This window comes from Castanea sativa, chromosome 5, assembly GCF_040712315.1.
Source record: "Castanea sativa cultivar Marrone di Chiusa Pesio chromosome 5, ASM4071231v1".
Classification (NCBI taxonomy): Eukaryota; Viridiplantae; Streptophyta; class Magnoliopsida; order Fagales; family Fagaceae; genus Castanea; species Castanea sativa.
Genome location: NC_134017.1, coordinates 8,097,539 through 8,111,376, shown reverse-complemented (window position 1 = coordinate 8,111,376; position 13,838 = coordinate 8,097,539).

The following is a 13,838-nucleotide window of genomic DNA, read 5'->3' as shown; positions in this document are numbered from 1 at the left end:
ATTCGCAAAGTCATGAATTTTGAAGATGGGGTTCCCACTAAATTTTTTTAGATTACATTTTCAATCTTCATTTATTATTATTCATTTTTAAAAATGGTTACGTCTGAAATCATTAATAATGTCTTCAACTGCCTTTTGTTCATCTACCAAAAAAAAAACTTCAACTGCCTTTCAAAATCCCCTGCCTCTTTCTTTTCCTTTTTCTCCCTTTCAAAGAACACAAGAAGCTTTCTTTTCCTGTCCTATCAACGATTTCTAGGCATTTGCAATGCAACAAATCACATAAACTACATTACACATAAAAATTTCTTAGTCTGTAACAATCATCAATTCATTAATGGAAGTGAAACGCAGCAAAGGAACGATTGCATGACATAATCCTTTGACTTTCAAAGAACTTGGGTGCAATTGTGAGACCAAGATAGCTATTGTTTGAAATGATCGAAACCAAGATATAAATCATTGTGATGCAAAAATTTCACAACTCTAGGTTCAGTGAAAGAAACAAATTATTAGAAAAGGAGAAATAAAAGAGAGAAGAGCCGCCATGGGGGGTGGGGGTGGGGGTGGGGGTGGGGGGCTAACCATAAAAGGCACAAAGAAATCAAAACTCACCAAAGAACTGAGTGAAAATGAAGAAGTTCAAGTTGCAGGAAACATTTTAGGTCATTGCTGGCGGAAGAGGTTTCACGACGATGTCAATGCTGAATACTACTTGAAGAAAATGTATACAAAAAAGAAGTATCCTATCTCAAACTCAATTAGGAACAGATTTAGATGCAAAATTATACAAAGGAAGCAAATGGAAGAAGAGAATAAGAGCAAAGAAATTATTGAGAGCCAAATAAACATAGATGTAAGCTATATAATTCCAAGTAGTGAGTTACAGATAACTAAAAAAATGTCAAAAGTGTCATTTGACAGAAAAACACAACATAAATTTTTTTTTTTTTTTTGGGTGAAAAGAAAAATGGTTAGGAGGGGATTGTAGCACCCCTTAACCGTCTCCGAGCAAGGCCTCATTTTTATGAAGTATAAGGGGCAGCACCATTTCCCTAGTGGGGAAAGGACTCGAACCCAGGATCTAAGGCCACTAATCCACTCTCAACAGTAGTGAACATAATATATTTAGAGTATATCAATTAATTGATATACATCCTACAGACATGCCTATGCCCATAAATAACAATGTGGATATATATGGCTTTCACAAATAAAAAATTTCAATCAATTTTAGTGATCTACAATCATGGAAGGCACAAATAAGTAACCTCACTTCATAAATCTGAGGCTTCAACAATTTTAGGAGTAAAAAATATTAAGCCTCAATAATAAGAGGCTGCAACCATACATTAACAACCTTACCACTTATACCAAAAGCTAATACGGTTAAGAAATTATAGATTTAATATTTTAATCATTATTATAACACTCCCTCTAACGTGTGAGATTATACTACCTTTTAACATGTAGGATCCAACACAAGTGATTTTTAACTTTCTTAAATGGGAGGTAAAGTAGATATAAGATTTGAACTCAAGACCACTTACTTTAATACTATGATTAACTATTAGTTGTTCTAAAAGTTTAAACTATTAGAAAATGGTGAACCTAATTATTTACCTATTAATCTAATGGTTTGAAATAGAATGACATGTTATCAACTTGAAACTCTATTTTGGTTAAAATTTCTCATTTGCTAAGACCACTACTAGAATGAATTTCTTTTTCTTTCCTTCTGTTTTCAATTTTCTCTATTGAGTTGAAGTTCTCATCCACCACTTCAATGGAGTATCCCCAATTGTATATCTATCTTGGTTTATTGTGGTAAGGATTCATAGTCAACCCCAAAATTTGAGACTAATGCTTCTTGTTGTTGTTATACTAAGTTCCTTAAACACATTTGCCAACTGGTGGGAGCTCAAATTCCCAAATTATCGCTAAACAAAAAATTAACAATTAAGAACAATCGAGAATCCCCCAACACTACAATAGGGCTAGTACTACTGACAAAGACATGATCTTTAAACCACCAATAGCAAGTAAACAAGAAACTAGGCTATATTTGGCACTATTGTTTAAATAATAGTTTTCAGTGTTTAAATAACAATAACACTCAAATACGTATTTCCATAACACTGAAAATTGAACAACAATACTTAAATACTGCTACCAAACGGGCCCTAAAGAATTGGGTAACCAAAGAAACACAATTTAATACAAGTAATCATGAATTCTCTCAACTGGGTTAACAAAAATAACCAAGAAACATAAATGAAAATTCAGAAAAATTGAGAGCTGAAAGTTGTAGCAGAGCTGGGGTCAATCTTGACAATGGAATCATCATCGTTGTCATCATGGTCGTGGCGTTTAGACTTGTCCTTCTACCAAATTCTATTTATTTATTAACAGTAAAATTCCGTTTGGACTTGTGTGTTGTGTCAAATTAACAATAAATTTCTCGTGTTTATAAAAGTTTTCACAAATTTTTTTTATAACTTTTTTTTTTAGAAAGATTTTTTTATAACTTGATAAAATGCTAAGTTGTGATTGAAATAAGATCACTTTTTTACTTTTTTTTTTGTTTTGTTTTATAAAAATGTTGCTTTCACATTAACCTCGCACTATTATTACTTTTATTATACATTAACCACAACAAGTCACCTAAGAAATTATGACAAAATTATAAAAAAATTTGGTATCATTAGATTTATTTTTCATTCACTAGTATTTACCAGAAAATGTGATGGTAAGGCCAAAAGTGATCCTAAAGTCTCAAAAAAGTGACATTTTAATAGGTGATGGTAAGGCCAAAAATGATAGTTTCTTTCATTTTTAACAAAGACATCTAGGATTCAAATCTCCCTACCCTCAATTATCAATATATTACCAAGAGTCTTGTAAGTAGTAGCTTAATGATGTAACTAATTTCCTTTATGATGAGAAAAAAAAAATTAAAGTCTCCCCTTTTCCATTTGTTTATATATATATATATATATATATATATATTTTTTTTTTTTCCTCCACCTCAAACTCACTCTTTTTTGGAACTCAAAAAGTGCAACAGACTCCTGCAAAGTACCTATCAATTTAGGATAATTACATTGTAAATTTGTAATGTTACGGTTTAAAGGTTAAAAAACAATTATTAATTCTATTTTCTACCATGTAGTCGGGGATTGAAGAGAAAGAGAGAGAGATATGTTGCTGGCCCATGGGCCCAACTTCAATTAAATGTTAAAAGGGCCTTACATGTTCCTTCTAATTTTTATAAATGCTCCCTTGCAAGGTTGTTGGGCCAAACTTCTTGTTCAATTGGGCCTCATTGTGTTTGGGATAGTGATTTGGGCCTAAACAAGCCGAGTAAGTAATGCAAATTTTTGTTTATTTATATTATTTTAGAGATAATGCAATTTAGGGTCTAGTTAATGATTTTGTGGATGATTAAGAACTACAAGAGTCTGGATCTTTTCTCAAAGATCCCATGGAAATGCCAAGCCTAACATGCCAAACCTAAAACGAAAAATGTGGCTATCAAGTAAATAAAATAAATAAATTTGGCTAGTAAATAATTTCACACGTGTTACTCAATATTTTCTTCTAGGTAGATAGGGACAGACCTTCAATTATCCTCTTCTTACTTATCTCTTAAGCATTTCCAAGTGCCACTAGCCATTTAAAAGCATAGTTGAACAGTAAAATATGATTCACAAAAGTCAAGAAAAGTGAGCACAATAATGGTGGATGACTCACATGGTGTGACCTATTTCATGCAGCCATAGGACCAGGTGTTGAAATTATAACATCATATCATCTAATCACTGAGCAAAGTACTCTTTTTTTCTCCTCTTTTCTTTTGCTTTGTAGACTATATAGAAAGCCAAGACCTATGTTGCTAATTGGCTCATTAACTTCATCGGATAAGGATGGCTGTTAGAGCTGCACCATATGTAAGCATTGCTTATATTATCATGACTTTTTTTTTTGTTTAAAGAATTTCTTTACCTAAATCATGTGAAGATGTCCCTTTTTTTTTTTTTTTTGACTTTTGAAGTAAACCATTGTGCATTATAAAGTGAAATATTATCCACGTATTTAGCATATATATGTTAGGGAGGAGAGAATGTATGAGTTTAATATCTAAAGTTTTAAGGGTCTTTTGAAAACCAATTCGGATTATACTTAAATATGATCACAAATTCAAAAAACCAAGGGTTTGGTTCTTAAATTGAAAAGCATGATTTCAATTCATGGTAATTATGTCAATGACTTGCTTGATAATTTATTTATTTATTAAACCCCATCAAATTCAAATGGCTAAAATTAAAGATGCCCTGTATGCACCCATTATATTTACAAACATGGATATGTAATGCAATGTTTGATCAACAAGATTCAAGATTTCAAATGATTTTATTTGTGATTGGCATAAGGTCATAAATACGCCAATTCATGTGGTAAGGGCAAATGTTGATCTTAAAAGATATGCTAAAATGCCATTCACACAACCCAATTTAAGATTTCCTTCAAATTGGTTGATTAATTATAAAGTATGCAATTTGCATGAGAAATTATTTCCTAACTATGGAATATTACAATTGTGATGTTTCTCAAAAAAAAAAATGGAATATTACACCTCTTTCTAAAATAAATGTGATTCTTAATATGGATTCAATCTTTTATATGAGAAGAAGATGTAATACACCAAATATATTAAATAAATTTATGATTTACACAATCAATTATTGAAATAATATCAATTTGCCATTTTTATCAACTTTCATTTAAATCTTATCATTAATACACTCAAAAAAAGATAAGATATCACTTTGAATAGGAAAATATAACACAATATTGTTTTAGGTGGGTTAACCACAAATATGTGACGGACTATAATGAAATTGACACATTGATATCATTGTAATGGTAAATGGTGTAAATTATAAGTTTTTAAAGCTAATGAATCGATTTAAAAGTGACCCTAGACTTTGAGAGTGTAAAATGTATTTTACCTTAAAATTTAAGATGCTACATAGCCTTAGAAATTTAAATTTTTATTACAAATATTTGTAATTGATCCTATTAATGAGAATTTACGCTAATATGTAACAGAATTGTGATCCATTTAAGGTGTAATTAAATCATCTTTCATCTATATGTTACTCCAAGGAATATTTTTGAAAAAAAGAAAAAGAAAAAGCATCACCCTAATAAATTCTAGAACATGTCATCATGCTTTTTGATAGATTTTCAATTTTAAGTGTTTTACTAAATGTATTGAGAAATCTCATTGGTGCTTAGAGGGGGAAAAAAGTCATTAATGAACTTATTGAAACCCTCATATAGTTTCCATTGAATTTTATATTACATTTCAATCTTTAGTTATTATTAGTTTATGGGTCATGCTAACGAATGCTCTTAGAGCATTGGTTAACAATTCATTTTAGAAAAGTTTTAATACCACTTTTATGAGAAATGAAAAAAGCTGTCAAAATATTAATTACTTTATTTCATTTTCGTATAAAAACTTTCTTTAAATGAATTATTAACCAATACCCTTAGGGCATTCATTAGCATTTTTCTTAGTTTATTACTAATTTTGTAAAAACGGTTTTATCTAAAATCAGTAATAATGTCTTCAACTGCCTTTTGTTCATCTAAAAAAGAATCTTCAATAGAAAAGTAAGAAAAAAATTTAAGAAAAGTTTCAATAAATTGCTGAACAAGTGAACCGTCCATTTTCATGTGAGGTTATGGTGTTGCCACATTAAAACACTTAATTTAGGCGAAAATGCAAAACTGACCCTCTAAACTTCTTCAAATTTTATTTCAGCCACAAGATGGTTTTCTAAGTAACCAAATGTAACGTAAAAATAAAAATAAAAATAAAAACTAATTCTACCAAAATTTTTATTTTAAAATATACAAAAATGAAAAGATTGAATAAAAAATTAATACCAGTAATTTCTGTATGAGTGTACGATTGAAAATTAAAGGATCAAACTGATCTCTTTGAGCTCTGGAAATAACGGAAAATGAAAGAGTGGAAATAGAGCTACTCCGTACTATTTTTCTTTTCTTGGTGGTAATTTTAGACTAACAGAATGAGTATATGTGCCATTTTGAATATTTGACGGAGGATTAGGTGGTTTATGTGACAATTAATACTAGATTAGTGGTTTTTTTTTATTATAGAAGAAGTAGATTAGTGGCGTTTTTATAAGTGTCCATTTGAGTAAACATTGTTTTTTTTTTTAAAATATAGTTTCAATAGTTATAACGAGGGAAGAAAGATTTGAAGGTTTCCGTTGAAAATACTTGCTCTTGGCAGTTTAGTTGAGTAAACTATTTTAAAACACTACTAGTAGTATATCCTGGAATTAATTGAAAATTTTATGCAAAATAGATAAAATATTTTATTAATCTTATCAAATTGTATTAATAATTAGTTAATGAGCCACTTACTAAAATGTAGAGGATTCTATTCGTGAGGTTTTTTGGAATTTGAACCTAGGAAAATTATTAAGTACTCCCAGAGTACTATAAATGCGTACTCCCTCCTCTCATATAAATGATAGGTTTCATCATGAATTTAATTAGTAGGACCCACCATTCATGTGAAAGGAGGAAGTACACATCTATAGTACTCTGGGAGTACATAATAATTTCTCTTCAACCTAAAACCCTTGCGAAGAAAGTCAAAAGATTAGATGGAAAAAAAGAAAAGAGTAAATCATAGTTTTAACTTAGTGGATGCTGAGCTAATTTTTTATTTATGTTTGTCTAGAGGAAAAAAATTATTTAAGTCCATTGAATATTAATGTGTCTCCTAATAGAATTCTCTTCATTTTATCAATTTTATGGTTATGATTTCTATTTTTTGAATTTAATAATGATAAAATATCTTCATTTAAAATTTTAAATAACTTGAAATTCATATACTTTAAATTTGTAAAATTTAATTTAAATTATGAAATAGATTGATTTTAAATAGAGATTATCATTTTCCATAAAAGAGAGTGAGGTTTTTAGCCTAAGTAATTTTATAATAAACTTCTTATTCATAGTACTATCTTACAATAATTTAGCACTTTATACCATATATGATTCATGCTACCTTTTTCAAACGATAATATATTTCCAATTCCACATCATATGGAATTTGATGAAGGAAAGCTTCCTTGAAGGTGCATAAAAAGGAATATTTTTCATTTGTGATTTTGATTTGATTGTCAACTCAACTTGATGGAGAAGCATGCTTTAAGATACCTACAATTAGCTAATATTGATGGTACAAAGGGGATAAAAATTTTAGTGTTATTAGATTTATTTTTAATTTACTAGTACTTACTACTTACCACGACGAAAAAATCTTGAGTGAGACAGGCGTATAAGCCCATTGTCTCACTGACATATGGGACTCACGCATGTGGACCCATGAAAGTGGGTCCCACATGTCAGTGAGACAATGGGCTTATACGCCCGTCTCATCTAATACCTTCTCATCACGACATGTTATGGTAAGGCCAACTGTGATCCTAAAGTCTTTAAAAAAATTGACATTTTAATCTATATTTATATTATTATTTAAGGGGCTTCTCCTGTTTGGATTTCTCTTTTTTTTTTTTTCTTTCAAAAATGCCCCTACACCCCTATGTTAAGTAGAGACAAAACTAAAGGACAATCTGGTAAATGCAACTCTAACTTCTACTAAAACATTGCCTAAAAAATAGGACTACTCTCCTATTAATTTTTAAATTGCTTTATCCACTTATAAATTAGATTTTCAAAATAAAAAATACTATTATTTAAGGGGCTTCTCCTGTTTGGATTCCTCTTTTTTTTTTTCAAAAATGCCCCTACACCCCTATGTTTAAGTAGAGACAAAACTAAAGGACAATCCGGTAAATGCAACTCTAACTCCTACTAAAACATTGCCTAAAAAATAGGACCACTCTCCTATTAATTTTTAAATTGCTTTATCCACTTATAAATTAGATTTTCAAAATAAAAATTATATATATATATAAAATAAATAAATAAATAAATAAATAACTCTACAAAATAGGATCACTATAAAAAAAAAAAAAAAAAAATAAAAGCCTCGTCGCACTTCAAAATTCAAATACACCCAAGTAGTTACCTAAAATCAAATCTTATCCACTAACAAGCAGTTTCACTCCATATTCCAGACTTAAAACCACAATGATTTTGCCTTTTACAACTCTTAAATTTGTTTCTGTGGTTCTACGGAATTTCATTACTAGGTAAGAGGGATACTCTACTTATTTCTCCAATTTCATGTTTTTTTTTGTTTTTTTGGGTATTTATGTTTCTAATGACAATTGTTTTTTTGGATAAATAATCTCAGTTAATTACTGATGTATTGCGTCTTGATTGATGTGATTCTCAACCATTTTTTTATTTAATTATTTTACTTAATCTTGGGTAATCGGGTTAGATGAATATTTCTGCCCATGAACTAATACAATTGTTTTCAGGTCTTAGTACTTAGGGCGTTAGGCAATAGTTGCACTTGAAGATATTTTGGTTCTTGGGGAGCCAGTGGCTAGAATTGTGAAAGAGTCAAACATGAAAGAATTATAGATCTCAAGGAAAAATGAGGAAAACCACATAAAGGAATTGGATAACTATTTATTGGAGAGTGATGATTGAGAGTGAGTTTGATTTCGTTACCCATTATCTTGCACTTTAGATAAACATCATAAAAAATAACTTTAATGTTTTTGTCTTATTAATTTTTTTTTTTTTTTTTTTTTTGTGTGTGTATGTGTATGATTGTATCTCAAGTTGAGGAACACGAAAAGAAGGCTATCTTAGCCCTTTATTAGTTGGATAAAATGTTGTAATTTAAATTTTCATCCAGCCAATCAGAAAAAAGAAAAAGAAAAAGAAGAATAGAAAGAGGATTATTATTATTTTTCTTTCTTTCTTTCTTATATCTATAATTCTAAGGATTTGGATAGTAATAAAGTAAAATACATAATCGAAAAAGGTATTTTTGTATCTTGTATTTTTGTTTTTTCAAATACCATTAAACCAAAGGATAGTGACTGCAAAAAAAAAAAAAAAAAAAAGTGCTTTTAAATATATTTTTTTATTCTATATTTTATCTATATATATATATACATAAAAAGTATAGTTTTCTACACCAAAAAATAAAAACACCTTACGCGGCGATGGTGCTTATTTATATCTTGAGCTTGTGACTTCATAAATTTTATCATTGATAAATATTAGATTTTGAATTCAAAAATCTATCCACACAACGTCATACTAGCCTTTGAGTTCCATCACACCTTTAATTATTTTGTAATTGGAAATATAGTAATCTTAAATTATAATAAATACAAATTATTAACTTTTTCTTAAAAAAATAGAAAAGTGCGCGTGTTCAAAGCCTAGTAGATGTTGAATTAAGTGGATAACAGTTTCAATTCTCAAAAAAAAAAAAAAAAAAAAAAGAAGTGAATAACTGTTTAGAGAGCTTTGTAACTCGGCAATATATTTTTTTTAAAATAAAAATAAAGTGAGTCGATTCTAATTGTCATTACAAAAATATTGTCAACGGTCTTTTTGTAAATAAAACAAACAAGTTAAGTTATTATATAGAAGAACGTTCCAAAAAGTTTTCATCCACCCACTATTCTCATTTCCCCAAACCAACTCACGTGACCTACTCAATTTATTTCTCATCTCACCTAAAATCTTGACCATTTTTTATTCCAATTCTCATTTCCAACGTCTGTGGCTTTATGATATGTGCTCTGAGTCTCTCTTCTCTTCTTCTTCTTTGCATTTTCTCTCTCAACCCGGCTCTGTTTCATCTCGTTCTTTTTTTTTTCTCCTCTGTGCGATGATCCAGTGTTTTAAGGCAGTGGGTTTTGATTTGTAACTTTTGGGCTAATAGATTTTTAAAATTTTTTTTAAGTTTTTGTTTTGTAAAGTTTTTGGGTTTGTTGTTGTCAGTTGGGCTGGATTGGACTGCCTGGTTTGTTTCATGATTGGAGGGGAAGGGCCTAATAAAAAAAATTTCTTAGGGTCAGAGGGCCCGGGCCCTTTGGGCCCCCCACTGGTCCGACCCCACCACTAACTATTTGAAAGCAAAGTTTTTTTTTTTTTTTTTGGGGATGGGATTTGAAAGCAAAGTTAATGTACAAAAGTGAAGAAAAGTGAGCATATTAATGGTGGAATTGTCATATTGTGTGTCCTATTTCATTCAGCCATAGGGACCAGGTGTTAGAATTTTAACATGATATCATCATTACACTGAGCAAAGTTTTTTTTTTTTTTTTTGGGATTTTGTTAGTGTGTGCCATTAGGGCACACAATAAGTATCCATTTTTGGACAAAAATTTCTTAAGAATTGAAAAAGTATCGACAATTTTTTCAATTTTTGAAAAATTTTTACCATAAATAGATAATTTAATGTGTGCCCCTAGGGCACATATTAACCGAATTTTTTTTTTTTTTTTTTACTCCTTTTCTTTTGCTTCGTAGGCTATAGAAAGCGAAAAACCTTTGTTGGCAATTGGTTAAGGACGGCTATTAGAGCTACATGCCTGCATCACATGTAAACATGCTAATCTTATCATGACTTTTTTGTTTTAAAATTTTCTTAACTTAAATCATATTAAGATCTCTCTCTCTCTCTCTCTCTCTCTCTCTCTCTCTCCAAGTAGACTATTGGAAATTCTAAGTGAATGATCAACCACTTCTTCAGCATATGTACTCTAGGGAGGAGAGAATGTATGGATTTAATATCTATAGTTTTATGGGTCTTTTAAAAACCAAATCAGACTATAATTATATATAGTAACACACATTCTAAAAGCCAAGGTTTTGGTTCTTAAATTAAAAAGCATACTTATAAAAAAAATTAACAATTAAAAAGTATAATCTAAATTCAATTTATGACAATCATGTCAATGACTTGTTCCATAATGTTTTTTATTAAACACCTCAAATTTGACTAGCTAAAATTAAAGATGTCTAACTTTTTGTCATATCAAATTTCGTTCAAATATAATATTATTTATTATTTGGTTGATAAATTTATTTTTTATATATAAATTTAAATATTTAATTGATAACATATTTTTTTTTCTGAACACGCAGTGCAATAGTGGAAGATAAACCCTTTCGGACTAATAATAAAAGCCAATAACTTTGATTCTATTTTTAGGAGCGGAGATATAAAGAAAATGGAACAAAGACCAATCATCCGGTCCCACGAGTAAAGGCAATTCCCATGATGATTGATGAAGCGCTAAAATCCACCAGTTGTCACATGGTCCTCACTTTACTCGAAACAACACCTGCACAACAATAGACAAGACCAACAAAAGGCACCGGTGTGGTGCTGGCCAAAAACCCTCCGAATGTCAAGTTAGAACTTCTTTTCTCCTTTACAACCCTAAAGTGCTAGAGCTGAAGTGAATTATGCGTACCGTGGTTTATGAGGGTTTTAGGGTATATATAGTAGCATGGATCCAAAATAAGCGTCTTGGTGAGGAAGTACTTTCCTTCTAGAAGAGTAATTTATGGATTTTACGTATTACCTAGAGGCCTTTTCCTTATAGGAATCTTCTTGACTAAGGCCAAACGTGTAGCACAAGAACTTTCCTTATATGCACGTACGTGGTGGACAAAACAAGTTATGGATCAAGGTTGGGTTATCCCCTTCAGCTTTTACTTCCTAAGGTCGTCAGTCTACATATGTCTCCGGTAAGATCGTTAGCATAGGACCTTCAGCTTTAACTCCGTCATCTTTTCTTCCTTCAGCCCAACGCCGTCAGACATGAGGTGTAGCCACGGACGTCAAAAGGAGACGTTTTATTGACCAGAGCTGACGGGCTTGCTACTCCCGTCAGCCTTCTTAAGGTATTGGTAACTTGTAAAATCACCCTCATCAATGATGAAACTTCCTAGTTCCTATAGCTTTTCTTAACTCTCCAACATGCTATAATAGTTTTCCTCTTCGATTATTGTTTCTCTATTTTTCTCTTTTTCAGACTGAGCACACAGAATGTTTTATTTTTTTACCACCAAATCGTTCAAGCCTACTCGAATCTTCAAGATCCTCTCTCTTCTCTTATGCAGTGTTTTGTGTGAATTCTCTGTTTTCTCTTTCTTTCTTTTTCAAACAAAGAATCTAAATGCCCAGCAATATTAGGATCACCACAGAATTCACAAGAGTTTACAATACCAATAAATGAGAGATATGTCACAAAAAATAACTATCCTATTAAATTTTTTTGTGTGTGTGTGTGTGGAATAAAAGACATATTAATAGGTAGTTATTTTTGTATACATATCTTTTATTTATTATATTTGATACGAATGACGTGGTAACATTTGATACAAAATACATTTTTTCACGCTTAGGCCTGACTTCTTCTTTTTTCTCATATAATTATTTTTAAAATGGCCCATGTGCAAGGTAGTTGGCAACTTTAATGTAGTTGTGAGATTTTTGAGAATTTTATTGTGACCTCTCGCCCCTCTTTCACATATTCACAAAATAATAATAATAATAATAATAACAACAACAACAACAACTAGCCTCTAAGAGCATCTACAATGGCTCATGCCAATCCTATCCTATTTTACCATCTTAAAAATCCACTTTATCAATTATACAATACCATTTTATAATACACCAACATCCCAACTTTATTTTACCATACTACATATTAAAATAATATAAAAATATTTCTCACTTCTCCCTCTGATCTCTATTTCCCTTCCTCTATCAACCTTCTTAGTCACACCACCACCACCGTCCAGCTTCTCAGTCACACCACCCACTTCCGCTGAGCAAAATCTAGCTAATCACTTGTCGATTTTCGATCCAAATCAAAATCAAAATTCAAAATCAAAACCAGAAACCCACCACCGACCCACGCCACTACTACGCCACCTGACCTATGCCCACATCAGTCACAAACTCACCACCGCTAGAAACCCACACAACTCACCGATCTCCACCGCTAGAAACCCAAATCACTCGCCGATCTCCGATCCAAATCAAAAACCAAAATCAAAATCAAAACCAGAAACCCACCACCGAACCACGCCATCGCTGCCGCCACTGCACCACCTGACCCACGCCCACATCAGTCACAAACCCACCACCGCTAAAAACCCACACAACTCGCTGATCTCCACTGTTAGAAACCTAAATCACTCGCCGATCTCCACCACTAGAAACCACAAAAAATACCCAGAAATGAGAGACCGACTGATAGAGAAAAGCCTGAGATTAAAGGGATTTGGAGATGGGTGGGTGAATTGGTAGTGATGGCGAGAGAGAGAGAGAGAGAGAGAGAGAGAGAGGGGATGAGAGAGAAGAGAGAGGCTTGGTGTGAGAAAGAGTTCAGCGATGGAGAGAGAGATGAGAGACCGCGGAGAGAGAGAACTGATATGTACAAATAAAAAATTAATATTTTTTTTACAATTGAGCTACGGTGTGATTCTACATTTAGAATCACACTATAGCACAATTGCAAATTTTTTTTACAATCCTTAAACTTTACAAGTTTTGCTGTAGTGGATAAAATGGGCTTGATTGGTAAAATGGGCTTACATTTGCCATTTGCCCATTTCACTGCTGATGCTCTAAGGTTAAATTTTTTTGCTGATGTGATTAAGACTTATTAAAGGTAAAAAATTAAAAGAAAAATTGATTTTTTTTTTTTGAAAACATGAGTTTAGGTTGTTGAAGCATTTCAAATACCTGAATAAAGAATATTCCTATTTTGTAAATAATGTTTTAGTACAAGTTTTTTTACCTAACTATTCTTTAGTTTTTTCTC